This window comes from Lissotriton helveticus, chromosome 1_1 (genome assembly GCF_964261635.1).
Source record: "Lissotriton helveticus chromosome 1_1, aLisHel1.1, whole genome shotgun sequence".
In the NCBI taxonomy this organism is placed as follows: Eukaryota; Metazoa; Chordata; class Amphibia; order Caudata; family Salamandridae; genus Lissotriton; species Lissotriton helveticus.
In genome coordinates this window covers 81,902,633-81,913,408 of record NC_136057.1, presented here as the reverse complement: position 1 = coordinate 81,913,408, position 10,776 = coordinate 81,902,633, and the positions used below count along the sequence as shown (strand labels likewise).

At 48.9% G+C, this 10,776-nt stretch overlaps 1 non-coding gene across 1 annotated transcript; it reads right to left on the bottom strand.

Annotated features, from left to right (window-relative positions):
- Window positions 1-10,354: 10,354 nt before the first annotated feature.
- LOC144779982 (U1 spliceosomal RNA) lies at window positions 10,355-10,518 on the bottom strand. The gene has a single exon (XR_013600718.1). It is a non-coding gene; the product is annotated as a U1 spliceosomal RNA (small nuclear RNA).
- Between the last annotated feature and the right edge of the window lie 258 nt (window positions 10,519-10,776).

Genomic DNA, 10,776 nt, shown 5'->3' with positions numbered 1-10,776 from the left:
GGGCTAAACGTATATTGTGCTAATTTACTGAGTGATATTAAGTGTAACTTATGTGCTTAGACCTCTGGCCTCATAAAGAGACTAGTAGTGTGTGTTTAGGATAAATACATATGTTAGACCCGGCCTCGTGGCGTGGTCCTCCCTGACCCTTAGCCACCACCTTCCGAGCTGTACCCCACAACAGAGTGCCCCGGCCTACCAACCCTTCCCTCCATGTTACCCACACCCGTCCCCGGACTGCCCCATCCGTGCCTCCATCTTCCCGGCCCATAGGCCCTGTGTGCCCCCTTTCCAGCATCTAAGATGGCCGCCCGATCCAGCGTGGCCTAGGCCGAGAGGCGCCACCCTGACTGGAGGACTGCGCGCTCCCCTTGAGTGAGAGAGGGAGGAGCAGTTTCTCTCACACCTCCGACCTCCCCTCAAGAGATGGGTTTCGATCGCCCTCCGGCCACCCTGAGGGCTGGCTCCACGCCTGCTGTGTGTCTGGGACTCCTCCCGAACCTGACATGAATGGATCAAAGGGCCATGTGGCAGGAAACCCCAACAAGCGGCCCCCAGGTGTCAAGACCCCCGCATACCAGAACTCCGGAGATCAAAGAGGAACAGTCCTATAACTGGGGATGCTCCGGGACTATCGACAGATTCGACTCTGGAAAGACAAGAGCCTGCTGACGTGGTCGCGGCTCGCTCGGCGGAGAAGGACTTCTGCCGGAACCCCCTGAGCCTGCTGAGTGACTCGCGGCTCCCCTGCAACTTTGGAAACACCTGAGCCCTGCTGAGTGACTTGCCGCTCCCCTGCAACTTTGGAACACCTGAGCCCAGCTGAGTGACTCGCGGCTCCCTTGCAACTTTGGAACATCTGAGCCCTACTGAGTGACTCGCGGCTCCCCTGCAACTTGGAACTCCTGAGCCCAGCTGAGTGACTCACTGCTCCCCTGAAGATCGTAAGACCTCCGACCTCTTGCTTGAGCCCTGCTGAGTGACTCGCGGCTCCCTGACTCTCCTGGTCCGGCTGGACCCCAAAGATCGCATCGTATCCCCCGGCTCGAGGATTGAGAGCTGTGCGCCGGATACGCACCGATATTGACATTGAACCATAAGACTGTCACGCTACCCCTACCCTGACCGAGACTCTATGGGCCCTTGCCCTATTTGTAAATACCTTTTGAATCACGAGATAAAGAAACGTTCTTAAGAAGCTATGGTGTGGTGTCTCTTTGTCGTGTGGTGCTGGTATGGTGTGTATGATCCTAGATCCGAGACTCTCCCCTTGAGAAGTCTCCCGCCAGGGCTCGACTTTGTACTTAGGAAGGTGGGCCCCAGGGTGATCAGGTACACTTCTTGCTCGCTCCTGAGGTCGCCGTCCAACAACATATATTTATATATAGACCTGGTGTGGATCTCCTTTCATTTGGTCAAACTGCTTTACATTCCTTCAAGACTTAGCCTGAAGGCTGCTCTCCATAAATACCACTAGGATAGCTTTCAATAAAGGTTGTCTTTAACCTATCACCTCTAAGGGGCTGTTTGGACTGGTGCAAGGTGCCCACTATAACTAGTGGACAGCATATGCCAGACCAACTTCTCACAGCATTTAATATTAAAGTTGAATATTTAAACACCAGAGCATACAATTAATGCAAGGGGTGTGTATTTTCATTTAAGAGTCTATATTCTGCAACATATTTTACACTGATTTTTGGGGGTCGCCGATTTTAGAGATGCGTATTAAATTTATAGGCTGTGTATTTCATTTCAGGGCTGTACATTTAACCGTAGGAGTGATTTCCCAATTTTTGAGGCTTGCGTTGTATTCCAGGTGTTTTCCTTGAATTCAAAGGATGGGTCTTTAGTTCCAGTGGTGTAAATTTACACTTTCCTTGTAAACTTGCTATGCTAGCCATACAATGGTGCTTCAATATAACATTTACAAACGCTGCCCTATAAGTCACCCTCACCTGCACTGCTTTGTCTCTTCCCACCACCAGCCGGACCTGCTGGCCGTTCGTCTGGAAGGAGACCGTGACTTGAGATATGGAACTCACGTTGCCATCTTTTTGATTTTCTGCTGTGACATTGAATGAAAGTTGAGTGGACGAGTTGCAGGTGGAGGTAATCTCATAGGCGCAGGTGCCCTGAAATTGTGCAACTGATCTGTCGAAAGTGAGATAGTGGGTGCCACCAGATACCAAGCAGGTGCCTCTGTTATCCTGGCAGCCCAGTCTACCACCAGTCACGGTGCAGTACTGCGGGGAGGTACAGCTGGCAGCAACGCAGTTGAAAACACCAGGCGCGACGCAGGTACACCTTTTGGTGCAGTTGGACAGCCAGGCCATGTCGCCGAGCTGTTGGAGAGAGAGTAAGGGTTTGTTATAATCCGCACTAAAAAGACCGCATCTTATTAATTCAACACTTCACCCACCCTTGCAGCTGTGCGGTCAAGAACCCCTTGGATGTAGGAGCACATACCATACCATATCATACCATACTATAGCATACCGTACCATCCCACCCCATACCATCCCGTACCATACCATACCATACCATACCATACCATACCATACCATACCATACCATACCATCTCATGCCATCCCATCCCATACCATACCATACCATACCAGACCAGACCACAATACCACACAACTCCATACCAGACTGGGCTGTATAGGGCTAGTGTGTGGAATACATTGTGACGCGAAAGGGTTAACTAGCTTAGACAGTGTCGATGAGTGGATATGCAGCAAAAGACCCAGTACCACGCTGAGATAGGGAATTCGTGATGCTAGTTTTTGCCGTTCTCAATAGATGCAACTATCTGCCAAGGCGATGTGTTCATGGTACCCGCTGAGGCCTGTGGGCTGTGAGAGACAAACCATTGAGGGTAAACTGACCTCGGACATGCCTAGGAGTAGCTGAAGGCCCTGGGAGGATGTTTGATTGGTACCAGGGAAGGGAAGGTTCAAGGTGCAGCTGGCATGAGTCAGGAGGAGCCGGGGTGAGTGAAAACACTGATAACACCACAAGAGCAACAGGCACAGGAAAGAAACTTGATGTTGCGTAAGCCGACTTTCTACTATATATAAGGAGGGGTAGAGATCCCTCAGGGAAGCTCACAGATGGAGTCGTGCAGATCTGCTGTTGCCCCAGTGGTGTAACAATAGCCCCCACAGTCCCTGTGCGGCGGACGGGCCCTTGAGCTCCAGGGGGCCCCTCTGGCACTGTGCACGGGTGGTGGCTGAGAGCTCCTGACTGGGTCTGGAGTGGGGGGGTCCTCTCACCTCCATGTACCTTGCTTGAGGCCCCCCTCAAGTTTCTTTACTCCACTACACCGCCTGAAGCTGCTGCCTCTGGTTACGCCAGTCTCAGGGATGGAGTTAGATCAGAGCGGGCTTCCTGGCGTTTGTAGACGGTGAAGGCCCAGGGAGGTGAAGGGCCTGATTCTACTGCTCTATCTTGACCCATCAGATTATTATTATTGTGCCATTAACTAACTGCGTTGCCCACACTGTACGCAGCTCAGAGACACAGAAGAACACTTTCTTTTCTTTTATCCAAAGTACAAACAGCCTCATGAGAGATGCATTGTTGGAGTATGTCATTTACTAAATATACTATATATATATGTATGTATTACGCAGTGGCGGTCGCTACTGGGCAGTTATAGTTAAGTCAGTTGTTCCATAGAAAAATCTTTTTTGTGTTGCTAATAACTTTGCCCCGCTTGGAGAATCTACACGAAACTATCTAAAAAGGTGCTACATTTTAACTTGTTTCTGCGTGGAAGGTTTTGGGGCAATTTGTCAAGAGGGGGTCAAGTAAACAGGCATTTTCCATAGACGTCTTTCGTCAGGGCTACAGCAAACACTGCTGAATAGAATTACACCAAATTTGACAGGAAGCCAGACCTTGGTTCACAGATCGTGCTTTTTGTGATTTGATGTAAATACGTTCAGTAGTTTTTCAGAAATTAAGGGTGAAAAAATATAGACATCTGGATTTTTAGATCCATGAGAGGCTCAAGTCACTCTTGCTAGAGCACCAATTTAAAAATGAAGTGTTCTGATGGGCCAAGGGAGCTTTTTCCCCTTGAGCCAATTCGCTACTGCAAGAGTCAAACTGCAGCAGGAGCAAGGGCTCTGATTGGCTGCCAACAACATGAGAAGAATGTTGCTGGCTGCCATTACAGGACTCAGGGGCTTAGTCCCATGTCCTGAATGGTTAAATGAAAATATATATATGGGGACAGGGTATGGATACCATGCCTCCTTAGGCCCGATGGGGGAAACCAATAGGAAGCCCCCCTCCAGGCCAAAAACAAAACAAAATCAAAAAATGTTGCTGGGATCTCGCAGGCTTCCGACGAGATCGGAAAAAATAATGGAGCCTGGGGATACATTGTTCAATTAGAGGCCATTGGGAGCTCAAAACAGGGCTGTAATGAATAAGGGGAAGCCTGTGTTTGCTCCCATTTTGCAGGAGCATTTGTTACTCCTGCCGTGCAGGAGGGTCTGATTTAGATCTCGGTGGACGGGTTTCTCCATTACATCGGTGATGGATATCCCGTCCACCGAAGTATAAATTCAAAAGGATGTAGTGGGATTTATATTTCTGCTGCCGAGATATCCATCACCGTTGTGGCAGGGTAACCCAGCCACCGAGATCTAAAACAAGCCCTGAGTCTGCTCCCAGCTGGAGGGAGCTTTGGAAATTGTCCTGCCAGCTGGGGGCAGACTTGTGATCTGTTTCAGGACAGGGAAACAGATAAAGCATTGCTCCCAACCGGAGGGAGAAGCATAACTAGCTGCTCCCTGTGGGCGGGAGCAATGCCGACTCCCACTGTATGCAGGGAGCTGGCTGGGGATATGGGGTCCTTAGGTCTGCCCTGCAGCCCCCAGCGAGTGTATGTTGGGTGGCCTGAGTGGGCACCCACCTTTAAATATTTCAAGCCCTGAGGGATGGGGTCCCAGGGGCCGATATGGGCAAAGGGAGGGGTGCTGCGCGGTCCGTCTCCCCTTTATTTTAAGTAGTGGCCATGGGAGATTGGGTCCCCAAGGGTCTACTAATCCTTGGGGAGGGGGTCACGTGGGCTCCCCTTTAATTATTAAAAACGGCCTTGGGTGATGCATCCCAAAGGGCCAAAGAAGGCTCAGGAAGGGGGAATACTTGGCCCCCCCTTATGTTTTTATTTAAAAAATGCCCTTGGGGAGAGGGACGCATTCAATGAATGTGCATGTTTTTTTTATAGTTTATATATTGTCCGGCAACTACCATATTACTTTTCTACCTAATTTTGGACAGCCTGTGTCCAGCTAATAGGTGTAAGTGTTAACAAAACGTTTTTTGCTGTCAAATAATTCATCAAAATGTACAGTATTATTCTAAATGGGTTTTGGATTTTTCTAATGTTCTGTTTTCACTTTGTTACTGTTTGTGTGCTGCATAAATACATTGCATAGAGCCTCCAAGTTAAGCCTGGCTGCTTTTTGCGCTGAGCTACCCAAGGTTAGGCACTGGTTAATTGAGTGCCTTTTTCTGGTTCACCCAGGCAAGGTCTGTGGCTGTTGTTTGACCAGAGCTCACAACCAAGTCAACCAATAACCCGATTTCTCACAAATTATATTGATGGCGTCATTTGCACTCAATGGAAGACATATGGTAATCAGGTTAATGTTTCAACCAAACAGGTTTTGGTGGGGAAAAGAGACATGCTAAATGAAAATATGTGTTGATGCTGTCTCTTGCACTCAGATGCCACACACCGCAAAATGGTTGTGACAGTAGGGCACAAAGGCATAGGACTCTTAAAACACCACCCACCCCACATTCTCGGAAATGTAATCATGTTACTATGAAAGGCACTGGGACAGCTCTCCAATGCTCCACTATCATGCAGTCTTCCATGTATGCATACTACCCTGTGGGTGACACACATTACAGATATTGCATGTTTTGTATCTCAATGGTGCTTTCTCAGGACAGAATCATCTGTAAGTCATGAATCGAGCTCTGCTCAATATTTCTGAGGCCTATGTTACACGTGTTGGGTGACAGCTGTGATGAGCTACTTCTCTGAGTGTACAGTGAATGTGTGTATTTGTGAGAGTACTTCCGGAGTTGGCTTGATACCTGTGGCTTAGGGAGAATTCATTCATGTGGCTGTTTAGGCAGGGAAGATATCATGTGGTTCACTGAGTAATAAAGTCGTTGATGGAACAATGAGATGGCGGTGGTACATTGGTTTAGTTGTGACGCGGATGGCGTCGATGCGTGATGTCTTGAACTGTAGACGTGAAATGATTCTGCAGCGTATGTAAGACTATTCCATTACAAGCCCATGCCACCATCCAGTTACTACTCCAATCAAAGGGAGGGTGTAGGAAAGCCATAGGGAGTATCTTTACACCTACAAATGATCTTGCTACCACTGTTAGGGGGTGTAATTGTGGCCACAATTGCAGTTGACTTTGCAGCATAGGGAGCCAGCTTCAAATCCTGGCCTCGGCTCATCACCCCTTGATTGTTGGCTAAGTAATCTCCCTTCCGGCACACCCTGCACCACGACTGTGGTCTACACAACCCTGTCTGCCTGTTGATAGGCCACTCACGACAACTTGCATTGGACATCTCCATTGCTGCTCCTTTTCCCCCACCCTGATAGCTATGGCATTCCAGGGTAGAGCTCTGTGAGGATATCAACCAGACAGGATAAGAACTGCCAGGATGATCGCATCTCTACACATTTATGTCTTTTAAATACTCATGTTATGTTGATCTGAATCAATCAATGAGGGAATTGTAAGCACGCTACTCACCCGTGAGGGTCTCAAGGCGCTGGGGTTGTGGTGGAGGGAGGGGGGCAGCAGTTCCGTTTAGCCTAAAAGCCAGGTCTTGAAAGCCTTCCTGAATGTGTGCAGGGTTGGGGACGTCTGATGTCTGCCGGGAGCTCGTTCCAGGTCTTGGCCATGATGTAGGAGAAGGCTCTTCCCCCTGCTTTGGCTCTGCGGATGCATGGGGTCTCGGCGAGGACGAGGTTGGCGGATCAGAGGTTTCTTTTGGGTAGTTGGAGGGTGATTCTATCGTTGAGGTATTGGGGTCTGGTTTTGTGTAGGCATTTGTAGGGTAGGTGAGTATCTTGAAGGTGACTTTCTTCTCAATGGAGAGCCAGTGGAGCTTCCGTGGGTGTTGGCTGATGTGCTCGTGTCGAGGGATGCCGAGGACGAGTCTGGCGGCGGTGTTCTGTATTGTCTGGAGCCTGTGGTTTCATTATTAATACCCAATGTGGTTGGGGATTAATAATGTTTGCATCAAAGGCTAAATTCAATGCTTGTCATGTCTCTTGCAGGCATTTTAGAGCTTTTAAGTTGAGTCATTAGGTGGTATACTAGGTCACCTCTGTGGCATCAATCATGGAAAACCACTAAGATGTCACTGCCTCAATTCAGGAAGGACCTCAAGACCGGGCGATTCGGCTCAACCGCAGACACCCCTCCCCCCCTAATGCGCGTAGAGATAGTAACGGGTGAGTGGTCGCGTTATATAAGAAACCTGATTGATTGATTGAGACATCGGGTACAGGGAAAAGAGGGGTGACGGTTGATCTTTTGTGGAAAGAGGAGTGTTGTCTGTTAGGCAGAGCTCTCAAGTTGTCCTGGTCCATATGAATGTGGCTCATTCAGTCCAGTGTTTTGTTTGAATTCTGGGGCTTGTATTCCTGCTTTTCTACTGGGAACAATGGGCCATATTATCAAGAAAGGGCGATACATTATCGCCGCTTTTATCAGCAGGAAACTGCCGCTAAAGTGGCGATAATGAGCTTGATAATATGGCCTTGTAAATTCCCATAGAAGCCCAGGTGATGATTGAGTGATAATATGAACTCACATGGCTATTCTTGAGATGGCCACGCTAAAGGCAATAGACGCAGGCTGACTGCACTTCTACAGCAGGCCACGAAGGCTTTCAAAGGTGAGAGCAGTGTCTTTTGTTGATTTCGATCCCTTCTTTTAATTCAAAAGGGGGAAGTTGATCTGTAAAGCTTTTTTTCTCGTCTCTGCTGGCTCCTTCCTGTTTTGCTTCCTCTTGAGTTGAAACTTGCAAGCCATATATATTAGAACAATAGTTATTGTTTTTCATTTAAAATGAGACATTTATTTTTTTCTGGTCGGCAGGAACTTGCATTTTTGTACTTTTCTTTGTATCTCTTGTAAATATGCCTGCACTTCCTAGTTCGCCCATGGACGATCACAGGTCCCAGAGCCTGAGTGCTGTATACAGCCCTACCACATGCATCTCTCCCGCCCATAGCCCCAGTTTCTCTGCTCTCAGGCTGGGGGCCCTATTATGCTGCCCACACCATCTTTTTCTTTTTTCAGCCCACCTTTATGGATGAGCCACCCAGGTCTTCCAGCCGAGAGTCTAGGTGAAAGATGACTTTCCTGTTTGGGCAGCTCTGAAGTCAGCTCCAAAGCAAGGACTTCTGGGAGCCACAGGCAAGATGACCTGTTGCTGCTCTGGTGCTCGCCTGCTCCTAAGAACAAAGACCTTTTTAAAGCCATGTTGGTAATAACTGGCTCCATCTTGTGTACCTTCATGGTGGCACTGTGAAACAGTTGCCTAAAGTGGTCTCAAAGGAACATTCGCTTTGACAGAGTGAAGGCAAATGCTGTAGAAGGCGCTCTTTCTTCTCCCTTTTGTCGTCTGACCAAGCATGAGCTTTCAACGTGGGAACAGTCACGAAGGATCAGGAAACAAGAACCACAATGGAAAGTAAAGTGTGCCACACCACCAAGAGGACCAGCGGTCGCAGTAACTTGTGGGCCATCCCTCCTTCTGCAGCAGAGAAGAAGTGACAACAGTGTTCCCCAGCCTGGCATCTACCTAGGATTGTCTCTGCCATCAGTTCCCCTGCACAACTCCCAGCCCTGGCCTTACAAGTGCCCATAATCCTACAGGCGTAAGACTGTCCACCTGAGATGCACGCACATTGACGGAAGTGAGCTTCAGCATATTCAGTAGGGTCATTGTTTCTGGGCAACGTAAACTCATTTTACAAATGTTTCTCAGAAGACATGCCAAGTTCTCCTGTCCAGCTCCACAGTGGAGGACATGCCAGGCTCTCCTGTCCAGCTCCACAGTGGAGGACATGCCAGGCTCTCCTGACCAGCTCTACAGTGGAGGACATGCCAGGCTCTCCTGACCAGCTCCCCAGTGGAGGACATGCCAGGCTCTCCTGGCCAGCTCCACAGTGGAGGACATGCCAGGCTCTCCTGACCAGCTCTACAGTGGAGGACATGCCAGGCTCTCCTGACCAGCTCCCCAGTGGAGGACATGCCAGGCTCTCCTGGCCAGCTCCACAGTGGAGGACATGCCAGGCTCTCCTGACCAGCTCTACAGTGGAGGACATGCCAGGCTCTCCTGACCAGCTCCAGAGTGGAGGACCTGCAGGCTCTCCTGACCGTCCCACAGTGGAGGACATGCCAGGCTCTCCTGGCCAGCTCAACAGTGGAGGTCATCACATATTGTTTTGTTTCCTTAATTTCAAACATGCAGCGAAGGGCCCAACATGTAAGTTATGTTATATTTGTTACTGTGCCCATGACCGTTACCCCTCCCAGGCTGGCTGTTCATGGTCGCTGCTGGACACTGATGAATTTAACGGGTACACCATAACTACTGTCCATCATACAGGACCCTGCCTATCACCAGGGGCCCTTGGATGCTCATGGCTACTGCTGAGAGCTTATTTCTGCACACTGATATTAGAGCATGAAAGGTGTGCTTGCAATTTTACTGCCAAAGAAAATCAAATCTGTAGATCACACAAGATGCAAACTTTACTGGTAGTTGTCTTAGCATTTGTGATAGACTGCATGCACTCACACTTAGCCTCACATATCCAGTGCACTAGAACACAGCCGCTTTGGACTCAACTCACCTTATAGTACCTGCCCTCGTAGCTGCACCCACACTGCCCGGCACTGACACACTCGTTACCGCTTCTGAGAAATCCTGTGTTGCAGAAGCAGCCTTCGGAGCAGGGAGCCAGACACGTAGGCTCTGTAGAAGCACTGCAGGAGTCCTGGCACCTTGCACCACAGAGCTCATAGTGGCTATTGGCAGGACAAGTAATGCCTAAAAAAGCAGGCAGTGAGCAAGCGTTATTCATGTAAAAGGAAGTGAGAGGTGACACAGTCATAACATTGTAGCGAAGCGGCAGGCCCAGCATTCATTCGTGCTTATGCATTGGTTACACAAAGGCAGAAGCAGAGGCTACATTCTGTTAAACACCACTAACAAGACATCAGGGGCTCGGGGCGCAGGTGATCCACATCTCGCAACAACAAAAAAATTTTTTAGGGGAAAGCGCGAGCGCAGTCCTCCACTACCAGAAATTATGCAGTCGAATATCCGGCATTTAGGGACATCGCAGGGGTCAGCACATCCGAAGTGCTATGGATGAGCCTCACCCTGGGAGTCCCACCTTTGTGATCATGATGTCTCCCCTGCCAGGGAAGTATCACAACAATTACATTAAACTGTTTTTCAAATGTCTACAAAAATGTATCGTCTGCAGAATAATTTGTGCAGATGATGTTAAAATTAGATTGATATTTCTCATTTTCTTGTTAAATGTGGCAGAATAAATGACGTTGATCTGCACTCAGTTGGCCAGATTTTAGCAGATTTTGCATTACCCTTGCATGACGCAAGGTGAAGCACGGAAATGCAAGCTCTTCAGTCAGATTTACCTTGCCGTCCAGACCCACCTTGAATGG